Below are 14,854 nucleotides of genomic sequence, written 5' to 3' on the forward strand. Positions count from 1 at the left end.
TCCTCACACATGACACCTTTCTAGTTACATCCCTACAGTGTGCTTGTGAAAGAGAACACAAGCTTCTCTTCCTACACCTCCTCCACCCTCCATCTGAAGCTGAGGAATCCAGTCCAGGCCTTGTGTGTGCTAGGCAATCATTCTCCCTCTCCTAAGCCAAATCCCAAGCCCAAGTGGGCTTTATAAAAACACTAATCAACTTCCAAAATGGCCCACCTCTGAATACTATCACACTGTGTGCATTAGGTCTCAACATATGAACTGGGAAGCAAGGGACACAAACATTCAGACCACACCAAGTGTGTGTTCTTGACACTTGTGCTTTCTGTTTCTTTGCTCCAACACAGGACGCAGGAAGATTAGTTACTGTTGTTGTTCCTTCACAGCCAGACACACGTAAACCTAGTCTACAATTTTGAATTCACAAAACTTCAGTGAAATGAGAAAACCACACCATGAAACCCTTTCTTTAGCTCACATCTCCCTGTCTCAGGGGCACTCAGAACCAATAACCAGGTTACCAAGTTGGCAGTGTGAATTGTCTCTATAAATAATGTCTCCACAAGTAAGCTCTTATGTAATAAATGAATGAGCACAGTGTAATTAAGTGTTAGAGTAACCAGAGCAATAATAAATCAGTAAAGCTTATCTTTACAGTATAGATGAGTGTAGTGCATTAAATATAAGACTTTTCACTTCGGATGGAGTAAATAGAGTCTGTAAATAGTTTCATACCTGATTTTGCTACAAAAAATAAGTGCAAGTCTGGCTAGATTATGCCACCATATAAGTGAGAAACGAAACTTCAGTTTTTAGATTATTGGCAAGTTTGGAAATGCAGAAAATTACATGTGAAACTAAGTTTTTAAATATGAGAAGTTATTTGCAAATGGATATTTTAGGAGTCAAATGAAGAAAGCTGAGACAAGAGACTAAAATTCTATTCATGGTAACATCATAAAACGTCAAGCAAGGATCCCACACAGGCCTTGTCCACACCGATGAGCCTATCAAAGCAAAGCAGACAGGTCCTACTGAGATCCAAAGAACCACATAAGCCGCCATTGGGATCCTAGCGGAGGAGAACGCCAGGAACAGGTGTGCCACTAGCTCTGCTTTAGCAATTGAGAGTAAACAAACACCTGTTGGGTTTACTCTTCCTTGACTGTCTTTCCAAACCGTCACTCTGGAACAACAATATGACTCATACACACCTTCAGATGCTTTCAGTATTTGTTACACTTGAATCTGTGCAGAAACAGAATACCTCAATGGTGCTTAATTTACATTATGTTCTCTTCTAATTCATTCTTAGTCTCTCTCTCTCTCTCTCTCTCTCTCTCTCTCTCTCTCTCTCTCTCTCGTGTGTGTGTGTGTGTGTGTGTGTGTGTGTGTGTGTGTGTGTGTGTTTGAATTATTGTGTGTTTTTCTGGAAACAGAACCCAGGGCTTTGTATTTATAGTCAAGCACTCTGGCAATGAGCCACATTCTCCAACCCCTTCTGTCCTGTTCTTTTGTCTCTTTATAATAATATTGACACATGTCAGATAAGAAAACTGGAGCTCAGACCTTTTAAATATGGTCTGTGAGACAGCTGAGCAAGTAAAGTCACCTGTCACCGGACCTGAAGAGCTGATATCAAGGATGCACATGTTTGAAGTAGAGAACCAACCCTAAAAGTCTTCTTCTGACCTCCACATTCTTGCACACACACACACACACACACACACACACAGTAAATACGTAAAAAATGAGTAAATGAGTGGATTAATTAAATATACTGCGGAGTCTGACTGCAGAAGGTGGTTGTGGGAGCTACTCCAATGTAAGTTTAGCCCCACACCTGACACAGGAAAAAAAATTCCTGAAATAGATACTATTTCCATTCTATTAATAAGAAACTCAAACTCAGATTCATGTGACATGGGGGGGATGAAAAACACTGACTCCAAAGACCCTACTTGACCTGAGATGCAGCCATGGGAAACATTGCCAAGGCTCCTAGTTTGTCTCCCTGAGACATCTCTGTGGATCTGTAGTGCTCCTATAGATAAATCCACTGGGGTCATGGTTACCTGCATAACAGTTCTTCTGGGAATAGATTCATCTTTCTGTAGAGCTGCCAGCAGTGTGGCTAGGCTGCAGGCAGAGTCTTCTCCAGCAGATTCCTCTCCTGTTTGCCTGAAAGTCATCTTTTATCAATCTGTTTGCTTATTTGCCTCATGTATAGATGCTATCCAGGATGCTGTCATGCCAGGTACCTGACTTCCTGCCCAGCAACTCTTGCTTTTAGGATACTGAAGCTTCTTCCAGCATTGGAAGTGGCAGAATCCTGGGGTCCTAAACCACCCATGTGTCCCCTGACCACATGGTATGATCTATGTATGGTATATACACAAGCTCTACTCCACACAGCTATGCTAATTGTGGCCCTACTCAGATTACTACTACAGTGAGACATCACTTACCAAGAAGGGGGCTTAATCAATCCTCTTCCTGTTCTTGCCCGTTTTCCCTCCTCCCACTTCCTCTTCTCCTCCTGCTCTCTTCTCCTGTGTTTTGGTTTTGGTTTTGAGGGTCTAATGTGGCCCAAGCTAGATCCTTCTTCCTTGGCCTCCTGTGGGCCAGGATTATAGGTGTGCACCACTGTGTCTGGCTATTATCACTCTGCTTGCTCTTTGGAAGTGCCCATCAAAGGATCATGGTTCTTGAGCTTATCCCAAGCTCCTGCTCCAAAATCAGGAACATGGGTAGTGAATTTTCACCTGTGCCAGGGTCCAACTTTCATTCTCTGTGGATAGGTATTGCTAGGGGATAAGGAATTTCTGGGATAGTAGGGCCTTGAGCTGATGGACTCTAGAAAGGCTGTCTGCCAAAATGGCAGGAGGAATGTACTACACACGTGTCCCTGAATCATCTTGCCATTTTCCTAAAAAGTTAGGGGTGATGTTGTCCTTAACTCTAGAAGTCTATGAGTCAACATCACAAAGTCAGTACTGGTTAATATGTGAGAGAGGAGAAGATGAGCTAGACATGCTGTTCTTCCAGAGGACTAGAGTTTGCTCCCCAGAAGTTGTGCTGCAGGCAGCCCAGGGGATCCAACACATTCTTCTAGTACTATACACAAGTGCACAAACCCCATACACATATACATAATTTCTTTTATATATGTAATCATTTCATTATTTTTTTCCATACAATGTATTTGGATCTCCTTCCTAGTTCTTCCTAGGTCCTCCTCACTACCTACTAAATTTCATTTTCTTTCTTCTCTGCATCTGTCTCTGTCTCTGTCATCTCTCTCTCTCTCTCTCTCTCTCTCTCTCTCTCTCTCTCTCTAAATAAAGAAAATCAAAACAAACCAAATAAGATAAAAATAACAAAAAAAAAAGTGCACACAAAAATGGAGTCTGTAGTAGAATATTTTAAGGTGTGTTACTTTTGTTTATGTTGCATTTGTTTACCTCTGTGAAGCCGTGTTACTGTGCCTGTCTAACACACTTGATGGTCTAATGAACTGGCCAATAGCGAGACAGGAGAAAGGATAGACGGGGCTGGCAGGCAGAGAGAATATGTAGAAGGAAAAATCTGGGAGGAGAGAGCTGATCTAGGAGCACCCAGAAAAGGAGGAGGACTCCAGGGGCCAGCCACCCAGACACACAGCAAGCCACAGAGTAAGAATAAGATACAGAAATAAGGGAACAGAAAAAGCCCAGAGACAAAAGGTAGATGGGATAAGTTAAGGAAAGCTGACTAGAAGCTAAGCCAAGCTAAGACCGGGCATTCATAATTAAGAATAAGCCTCCGAGTGTGATTTATTTGGGAGCTGGATGGCAGCCCTCCCCCCAAAAAAGCAAAAGCTCCCAACAACAGGAGTCTGTTTTATGTTCACCAACTATTTCTAGTCACTAGACTGCCCTGGAGTGTGGTTGATATACTCAATGACACTCCATTGCAGGAAAATGCCTTTCCCTTGCTCAGCAGACATCAACTGCAAATAGCTTCTTGGTTAGGGATGGGACTTTGTGTCCATGTCTGCTTCTTTGTGCAGGAATTTTGTCTGGTTTGAACCTGAGAAGGCCTGGATGTGCTGTCACAGTCTCTGTGAGTTCATATGTGCATCAGTCCTGTTGTGTCTAGAAGACACTATTTCCTTGGAGTCATCCACCACCTCTGGCTCGTACAACCTTTCTGCCTCCTCTTCTGAATAGATACCTTATCCTCAAGGAGAGGGCTTTGATAATGGCATCTTATTTTACGGCTAGGTGCTCCAAATTCTCTCACTCTTCACATACTGTCCAGTTTTATTGTCTCTGTGTTAATTCCCATCTACAAGAAGAAGCTTCTCTGATGGGGTTGAGCAATGTTCTAATCTTTGAGTATAGTGATATGTCATCAGGAGTCATTTTAGTGCTCCGTTCTTTTAGTGGAATTAATAGTTGTAGATTTTCCCCTAGGGCCTGTACCCGTGTATTTCAGATTCTGGGCCTTTTTTGGTCAGATATGGGTCCCATCTTATGGAGTGGACCTTAAATCCAAGAAAAACATGGTTAATTTCTCTCTCAGTCACTGTTCTATTGCTGAGGAGACACCATGGCCAAGGAAACTCATAAAATAGAGCTTTTAATTGGGGGCTCACTTACAGGTTTTAAGATTTAGTCCATGATCATTGTCTTATGGTTTCTATTGCTGTGACAAAACACTATGAGGAAGCCAGGTGGTGGTGGTGCAGCCCTTTAATCTCAACACTCAGGAGGCAGAGGCAATCCAATCTCTGTGAGTTCAAGGCCCAGCCTGGTCTATAGAACAAGTTCCAGGACAGGCTCCCAAAGCTACACAGAGAAACCCTGTCTCAGGGAAAAAACAAAAACAAAAACAAAAAACAAAAAACCAGCTGGGCGTTGGTGGTGCATGCCTTTAATCCCAGCACTCGGGAGGCAGAGCCAGGAGGATCTCTGTGAGTTCGAGGCCAGCCTGGGCTACCAAGTGAGTTCCAGGAAAGGCGCAAAGCTACACAGAGAAACCCTGTCTCGAAAAACCAAAAACAAACAAACAAACAAAAAAAAAAAAACCCATGACCAAAAAGCCAGTTGGGGAGGAAAGGGTTTATTCAACTTACACTTCCAGTTCATAGTCCGTCATTGGAGGATGCTGTGGATATCACTCTGTGTAAATAAAGTTCTGATTGGCCAGTGGCTAGGCAGGAAGTATAGGCGGGACAAGAGAGTAGAGAATTCTGGGATGTAGAAGGCTGGAGAGACACCGCCAACCACCGCCATGAAAAGCAACATGTAAAGACACTGGTAAGCCACAAGCCATGTGGCAAAGTATAGACTAACAGAAATGGGTTAATTTAAGATAGAAGAAGGAGATAACAAGAAGCCTGCCACAGCCATACAGTTTCTAAACAATGTAAGTTTCTGTGTGCTTTCTTGGTTGGGTCTGAGCAACTGTGGGACTGGCAGGCAAGAGAGATTTGTCCTGACTGGGTCAGGCAGGAAAACTCTAACTACAAATGGGGTCCAACGTGTTGGCAAGAATTTCCACCTAAAACCTGAGAAAAAAGATTCTAAGACGGAGCTAAAAACAGCTTCCTAATTGTCTCTTTCAAGTTAGCGGCAGCCTGACGGTTTGAGCTACTGTGGCGGGTTCCTGGTGTGTGCATCTGACCTGCAGTGTGGCGGGAATGAGGAGTCTACAAGCGGCACTTTACTCTGCTGCGTGGTAGATTTAGCCTTTGCTAGTTTAAAAAAAGAAAAAAAAGATTTCTGGGCTATGCGCTGCTTTGATAGAACTGCTTCTGATAGTTGATGATACACATGGCTCCAGACCCAGAGCTGGCGGTAAACTGCCCCACCGCCATGTTGGAAAGCTGAGGTGGGCGGAGCCAGCAGCCACAGTAGTGTTTCAGTCTTACAAAGATGGATATTACACAGAAAATCTGGTTTATGTTGTCTTTGGGATTTTTAACTGCAGAAAAAGATTTGATCATAAAAGCTGTTGAGTTAAACAAATATGTAAATTTTAAAGGTAACTTGACCTCAAAATTTGGATATAAATATATGTTGCTTTGGAAAAGAGTCTCTGCTTTTGTTTCCACAGAAAGCCAGAGGCTATGGATTTGTTCCAGATTAAGATACATCAGGTTTGATCAGCCAAGACCACCTGAAAGGTCTCCAATGACACCATGGCCCAGATGATCCGACATCCAGAATGGTTTCAAGACAACTGGCTCAGAGGTTTACCCTCATGGACTACTCCATAATCCTAAAATTTTCTTTGTATCCCCATAAGATACATCACCCCCCTCCAGCAGGAAGTAGTAAGAAAAACTACGCCCACATTCCCAAAATTATCAAGCTGGCTTTGGAGATGGAATTGGCTCACTCCTTCTCTAAACCCAGACATATTGTTAAAAGTAAAGGTTAAGAGATTCTTGTGTCCCAAATCAGAAGAGCCCTGTGGTATGGGGCAGAGAAAAACCAATATTTTTATTTAAATCGGGTTGATTATGAATGCAATCTCTTTCTAAAGAAGAAAAGGGGATATGATATAGATATAATAGGACAAAAGGGTAGATTAAGGAACTTACTTCTAAAGAGCAACAACTTGTTTAAAATGTTTTCATTGGTATAGACTTTAGTCTATTGATACAAACTTAAAGTTAATTTTGTTATATTGTGTGCATATTTCTACTCATGTTTAAGGTATTATGTTTGTATAGCTCATTTAAAATTGTAATGGATAATTAAAAATAGATTAATAATTAATCATCTGTGATAATCATACTCATAGCCATGTTAGTTAAGTCTTCTAGTTATACATAGAGATATTTCAGATAGATAGGTAATCTTCAAATACTTCAAAGACCTCCAGAATATGGCATTTAAAATATTTTTAAAATTTAGACTTTCTGGACAGTGAGACATGTCTGCTCCTGGCAGCACCAATTTACTTCAGAGAGGAGGATGGGCATTGAAGACTCTTCCTATCTTATCTTCACCTTTGCAAAAATAGCCATTTGGGCAAGAAACTGTTCTTGCCTGGACTGCTTGATCGACTGGACATGAAGGACCCATAGAAAGGTGACCACTAAACTTTGCTTGACAAAATGGTCCTTCAGGTTCCTGCTTCGCAGAGGAAACGGCCAGACATTCTACAGGACACTGAGAGAAGTGATCGAGAGACTCTAGCCCTGTGGGCTGAAGACAAATGCCCCAACTTTACAAAGGAACATTAGGTGACTGTCCAGGCTGCCAGCTGTCTCTGTCTACCCTGCAAAACTCCCAAAAGTTGCTTGCATCCTTCTCAGGTAATATTATATCCTTCTGAGGTCTTTGATGTGGTTGAAGACTAGATAGTTATAATTCCCTCAGTTATGATAAAAGATAAGTTAGATATAAAACCTTAGACTCACAAATATAAGATAGATAGGATATCTTCTTTAATATTATAACTGTAATTCTTGCTTGATAATTGTTTTGTTATATGTAATTGTACTATGTAAAAGTTAAAACCTTCCTTAAAAAAAAAAAAGAAAAGGGGAAGTGCTGTGGATATCGCTCTGTGTAAATAAAGTTCTGATTGGCCAGTAGCCAGGCAGGAAGTATAGGCGGGACAAGAGAGTAGAGAATTCTGGGATGTAGAAGGCTGGAGAGACACCGCCAACCACCGCCATGAAAAGCAACATGTAAAGACACTGGTAAGCCACAAGCCATGTGGCAAAGTATAGACTAACAGAAATGGGTTAATTTAAGATAGAAGAAGGAGATAACAAGAAGCCTGCCACAGCCATACAGTTTCTAAACAATGTAAGTTTCTGTGTGCTTTCTTGGTTGGGTCTGAGCAACTGTGGGACTGGCAGGCAAGAGAGATTTGTCCTGACTGGGCCAGGCAGGAAAACTCTAACTACAGGAGGAAGTCAGAACAGGAACTGAAGCAGGTCTGGAACCTTGAGGCTGATGCAGAGGCCATGGAGGGGAGCTGCTTACTGGCTTGCTTCCCCTGGCTTGCTCACCTTGCTTTCTTATAGAACCAAGGCCACAAGACCAAGGATGGCACTACCCACCACGGGCTGGGCGCTCCCCCACTGATAACTAGTTGAGAAAATGCCTTATAGCTGGATCTCATGGTGACACTTCCTCAATCGAAGCTCCTTCTTGTCTGATGACTCTGGCTTGTGTCAAACAAAACCAACCCATGCAATCATCATGACAGGAAGCAGACAAGTATGGTGTTGGAACAGTAGCTGAGAACTTTACATCTTGATTTGCATGCAGCAAGCAGAGAGAGAACAAGACTGGGCCTAGGGTGGGCTTTTGAAACCTCAAATCCTACCCCAGTGACACACCTCCTCCAACAAGGTCACAACTACTACAATAAGGCCATACCTCCTAATCCTTCCCAAACATTTCCACTAACTGGTGACTAAGCATTCAAATATATGAGCCTATGAGGGTCATTCCCATTCAAACTAACACAGTTACTCCCATAACATTTGTGCCACCATTGTAGTAGTCTATTTTGCAGACAGGTTGCTGTTGTAGGTAATGAGGTTTATAGCTGGGTGATACTACTGATGATTACTTTTCTCCTCTGGTAGCATGCATAGTACCTTCTAGCACCATGAATGCTAGTCAGTAGGGGTAAAAGTTCTCATTGGGCACCAGCAGTATTTCTCCATGTTCAACAATGTAAGTAAGTTTGTGGAGAATAATCAAAATAGCAAGGGACAATAACCTGTGATGTTTTGGGGTGGCATATGGAACTCCTTTGACCAATAACCAGAAAAGATGTAACCCATCTCTGCCACTTGATGCTTTACTTGTTGACATATACACATAATAAAAAAAGTTTTAAATCAAGCATTGACAATAATGAAATAAACTAGATCCTCAAACATAGCTAACATGAGTGTATATACTTAAAACCATTTTGGGGAAAGAATGTCACATTATGTGACAGAGAACATTTTAAGTCCTCTTTCCTGGGTCTCAGCTTAAGTACTCACAATGAATATGGAAGAGATGTTTCTGTAAAGAAATACTTTGAGAAGAATGCCAGTCTGGTGACCTAATGTCTAGGGCCCTAGATCTTGTAAGGACAGTAGTCATCTGACTTATGATCTCTTCACAATCCCTCTGGTCTCTATTTTCTCATCTGCGAAATTAGAATAAATATAGCTTATCTGCCATTATATATACTGATGGGAGAAATAAACACATTAACAGAAAAATAGTCTAAAGCTGTAAAAATCTATCTGACATGTATTAGTGATTAATATTTCTTCTGTTGAGTGGCATGCAGATGTTGGTACATTTTTACCATCATTTGGTGGCCTAATATCTCATTAAGTATGAACACTGTGCAACTTTAGTGAGTGATTTTGTTGTGTCATGATTCACCTTCTCCTTTGAAGTTTTCAGCATCCATGCATCTTCTCTGTGTTCCTGTACAACTGAAAGCAAGAGTGTGTGTATGTGTGTGTGTGTGTGTGTGTGTGTGTGTGTGTGTGTGTGTTTAAGACAAGGTCTTACTATATAGATCAAACTAGTTGCAAACTGTGGGCAATTCTTCTGCCTCAGCCACCAGAATGCTGGAATTACAAGTGTGTGCCCTTCATTCACAGTTCAGTTAATTAGCCATTAGATGGCATTAGTTACAAGGCAACTCTAAATGAGATGGAGCAAATCTAAAGAGCAAATGCTTTTTCAGTTTTGTTTGTTGTGTAACATTTTTTTCAAAAATCATTATTATAAAGTCCATATGTTCACTGTGAAAATATATCAAAAACATTAAATGAAATAAAAAAAATTCATTTCTGGTAAGCTTCAAGACAGCTTCTGGCTCTGATTTAAATACAATAGTATATGGGTATAAATCCCTAGTTAAAGCCATTTTAGCAGAGCTCTGAAAGTTGGGCATGATAACAAAACCTTGTAATCCTAGGATGTAAAGACAGGAAGATCAACGTTTATAGTGAATTTCAGCTATAAACTAGTTTAAAGGCAACCAAGGCTGCATTAAACCCTACAGACATCTGTAGTGGGAGTTGTACTGGGATCTTTGCAATGTCTATTATGTTTAGAACATTGCTAGCAGGATAACAGTAACCAGCTCAAAATCACTATGGCCACATCAACCCTACCTCCTATTATATTATTTCAGCTCTACAACTGGAGTTAAGATTCCAGACTTTATAGTCCCCCTGCTTCCCTCAGTCAGCAGACTAAACTGGCTTAACCTTTGTGGTTTAAGTCCATAGCTAAGTCAACAGTGTCATGAGGCATATTAAGAATCTTACTGTTGTATTACTTACCTGGAATCTTAGCTTGTTGGGGACAGAAACTGTGTCTGTTTCTGTCACCCTCACCTCCTAACTTGTAGCTACCATGCATGAGTGCATCTCTGCCCGAGTTAGCCAGGCTGGTGTCCAGAATCTCTACTGCCTAGAACATGGAATCCAGCCCAATGGCCAGATGCCAAGTAAGACCATTGAGGGAAGAGATGACTCTTTCAACATCTTCAGTGGGATAGGTATATAGCAAGCAAATGCACAGGACAATGTTCCTAGACCTGGAACCCATAGTTACTGATGACATTTTCATGGGCACCTACTATCAGCTCGTCCACCCTGAGCAGCTGCCAATAACTACGCCCATGGCTACTACATCATTGGCAAAGAAATCACTGACCTAGTCTTAGACCTGCTGATGGAGTGGCCTTCTGTTGATTATGAAAAGAAATCCAAGCTGCTGTTCTCCATTTATGCACAATGCCAGGTTTCCACCACTGTTATTGAACCCAACAATTCCATTCTCACCATTCATACAACTTTGGAGGACTCTGATTGTGCCATCATCATAGACAATGAGGCTATCTATGACATGTGTCTTAGAAATCTTGATATTGAATGCCCAATCTCTACTAACTTTATTCACCTTGCTAGCCAGATTGTGTCTTCCATTGTTGCTTCCCTCAGATTTGATGATATATTGGTCTGACAGAATTCCAGACCAACCTTTTTCTCTATTCCTGCATCCACTTCCCTCTGGCTACATATGCTCTTATCATCTCTGCTGGAACAGGCTACCATGAGCAGCTTTTTGTGACAGAGATCACCAATGCCTTGCCTGCTTTGAGCCAGACAACGAGATGCTGAAATGTGACCATTGCTATGGTAAATACATGTCCTGCTGCCTGTTGTACCATGGTGACATGGTTCTTCTAAAGATGTCAATGTTGCCATTAAAATCATCAAGACCAAGAGTATCATTTAGTTTGTGGACTGGTGTCCCACTGGCTTCAAATTTAGCATTGATTACTAGCTTCCCACTGTGGTACCTGATGGATTCTTAGCTAAGGTACAAAGAGTTGCATGTATGCTGAGCAACACCACAGCCATTGCTGAGGCCTAGGCTCACCTAGACCACACATTTGACCTGATGTATGGCAAGCATGACCATGCTCAGGTACATGGGTGATGGCATAAAGAAAGAGGAGTTCTCTGAGGCCTGTAAGGATGTGGCTGCCCTAGAGGATATGAAGAGGTTGGTATGGATTCTGCTGAAGGAGAGGGTGAAGAATGCTAATTCATTCCTTTTAGCCTTGGATATATCAAACAACAGTTGATAATAATCAGTGATTCTAATTAGGTTATCTTCATTCTGTGATCATGTTTATCTTTTCCATATGGACCTGTAAGGATTTTCCATATCTCAAAGTAAAATATTTAAGGATGGGGGCGGGTGAAGAACCTTAATGAAAAATAAAAATATGAGGTAGGAGGCCAGGCATGGTGTAGCATGCCTTTAATCCCAGCATTCAGGAGGCAGAAGTAGGTGGATCTCTGTGAGTTTGAGGCCATCCTGGTCTCCATATCAAGTTCCAGGACAGCCAGAAATACATTAGAGACAACTGAGAACCAAGGACAAATAGAAATTATACTACTCTACTTAGTCAACATGGCTATCATAATTTACTCAGCAAGAAATATTGAGCTGGGCATGGTGGCATAGAACAGTAATCCTAGCAGTCAGGAGCAGAGGCAGGAGGGCTGGCACAAGTTTGAGGCCAGCCTGATCTACAAAACAAGTTCCTGGCCAACCAGGGCTATGGACTGAGACCCAGTCTCCAATAAGTAAATCAGGAGGGAGAAGCAGCTCAGTTGTCATGGTGTTTTCTAGCATGCCTAAAGTGTTGGGTGTTTTGCTTTGTCTGTCTTTTGTCCCCAGCAGTGCATAAACCATATGTGTGATACATAACTGTAGTCCCAACATTTGGGAAGTAGAGGCAGGGGGATCAAAAGTTTAAGATCAGACTCAGAGTTCTAGGCCAGCCTGGGCGACATGAGACCACACCTCACAAACAAACAAAAAAGTGCCAAAGAGCTAGGCTTAAATTTTGCACCAAATAACTAAGCTTAAATCTTGACTCAAGTAGATTGGACAGTTTTGTAAAATTCGTCATTATTTTGTCTGACCCTGGAATGATCTTTGCTTGAAGAGCCTTGGGATTGAGAGCTTCAGGTCCAGAAGTACCTGGCAAATGCAGATGCACAAAGGGCCTCCTGTGGGGAAAACTAATGTTTTCTTCCTGGAGGGAAATGACACAAGGAGAGTAATTTAGGAATCGAATCGTAGAAGCTGTAGAAATGGATGTGGAGAATAACACTAAGGGAAGGGAAAGGTGTGGTGAGGGGGCACAAACTCCAGGTACCCCACCTTTGTTCCTGGACCCTAAAAGGCATCCAAAGCTGTTTTATCACAGGTCAAACACCACTTCCTCCTTCCCACGTCTTCCTTCACTAGTTCTTTAGGACTGGCCATGTAGCTCAGTAGTATAGCACTTGACTAGCATGTCTGAGGCTCTTAGTCTCAATCCCCAATACTGGGTGTAGGGGCAGGGAGGAGGCTGGAAAAATATAAGTTATTTGTTATCTAGATCAAGTGAAAGTGCTGGTGTTGATGTAGGATTAGAATTCAGGAAAGTGTGTGAGGGCAAAATTACTGCCTGAAAAAGAACTGAATGTGAAGGTTAGAGATGAGAGGGTAGAAATTTTGTCCTTGGTTTGTCTGTCTGTCTGTTTGTTTGTTTATCTATGTGAGAAATAAACTTACTTAGCCCATGCTGACCTCAATCCTCTGAGGCTGGCCTTGTATCCATAATGAGAACTAGGACTTTCTGCATGCTATCAACTGAGCTATTACATATACCAGCCCTCAAGCCAGGCTCCAGCCCCAGCCTCTTGTCAATCATTCTTTTTAATATAATATTTTTGTTAATTCATTGAGAATTTCACACATACATACTATGTATTTTGATCATGTTCACCCCAACTCCTCCCAGATCAGCCCTTTATACCCCTCACTCATTCTTTCTATAAGTTTATTGAGGTTGAGTATGTAAAGAAAGGGTGGGGTGGTTGTGGTTCACTCTTTTCAAAAACTTACTCTGTTACATGTCTCTCACTATTACATGCCCAGAAGAAGGAGAAAAATGGGGTGGGGTTAGTATCCAGGGTAAAATAAGACAAAAGCTTTCCCTCATAGGCTAACATTCTGTGCACAGGTTCAGAATAGTATTTCTTTGTTTCTCTGAGGGCCAGACACAACACTTTATGTACCTTGTCTCACAGAACCTCTGTCTCATGAAGTGAGTGGTATAGTGTTAACCCCAAAGATGGGAGGAGAGAGACCACCAACCCAAATCATCATGGCCAAATTAATTATAGCAAGCAATTAATTAAAGCAAGTTTCTTTATGTGTGTACATGGGTTGCCTCACTCTAAGGTAGGGTTCAAGAGGTCAGCACTGGTTGAGAGGAAGATAAGCCTTTAATACCTCAGCGGTGGGAGGTCCCCAAATGGGGGGGGGGGAATAGGCCAGGTTACAAGGGCAGGACATAATAGGTGGCCAAAACAAAGCAACAGGCAGTCATTGTAGAATGTTATTTTAATATGTGTTACATTTGTTTGTGCTGTGGAACATTTGTTTAATGATGCAAGGACGTGTTGCATTCTTTTATGTTGCATTCATTTAACTCTGTGAAGCTGTGTTACTTTGCCTGTCTAAAACAACTGATTGGTCTACTAAAGAGCTGAATGACCAATAACAAGGCAGGAGAAAGGATAGGCGGGGCTGGCGGGCAGAGAGAATAAATAGGAGAAGTCTGGGAGGAAAAAAAAAAATGAAGGAGCAAGAAAGGGGGCCAGCCACCCAGCTACACATGGAATAAGAAGTAAAAAAAGGTATATAGGAAAGAGTTAAAAGCCCAGAGGCAAAAGGTAGATGGGATAATTTAAGAAAAGCTGGCTAGAAATAAGCCAAGCTAAGGCTGGGCATTCATGAGTAATAATAAGCCTCTGTGTGTGATTTATTTGGGAGCTGGATGGCAGGCCCCCCAAAGAGTAAAGAATAAAAAACAACCAACTACAGGAAGTCATAGCAACAGGTAGTCATAGGTGGTCATATAACCTTTTGAAACAAAGGTAGGGTTGCAAGATGGTTATAAATAGCTTTTTGAAAAAAGACATGATTGCCATTCCTGGAACCGGCAGTACAGAACCATTTTGTAGTTTAAGGTTACAGGTGAAAGCATAGTGCAATCCTTGAAAACTCGGAGGTTTAATCATAAACAGGAATAAACCTAGTTTGTCTTTACTGTAAGATGGCTTTTAAGCCTATGATGGAGGCAGGCCGGTTCTTCAACAGTCCCCATTTTGTAAATACAGAAATTAGCGTTCCTTTAACCCATGTGCAGGACCCTTTAGCTAGTCTCAGACGGCTAGGGAGGTGTAGACACAGAGTCTGCATCTGAGAATTCCACCTCTGACATAAAGAAACAAAGTCTCTCA

General features: G+C 41.8%; 1 pseudogene; it reads left to right on the forward strand.

Annotated features, from left to right (window-relative positions):
* Positions 1–10,391: 10,391 nt before the first annotated feature.
* Positions 10,392–13,555, forward strand: LOC118575934 (annotated as a pseudogene).
* Positions 13,556–14,854: the final 1,299 nt, after the last annotated feature.

This window comes from Onychomys torridus, unplaced genomic scaffold (assembly GCF_903995425.1).
Source record: "Onychomys torridus unplaced genomic scaffold, mOncTor1.1, whole genome shotgun sequence".
NCBI lineage: Eukaryota > Metazoa > Chordata > Mammalia > Rodentia > Cricetidae > Onychomys > Onychomys torridus.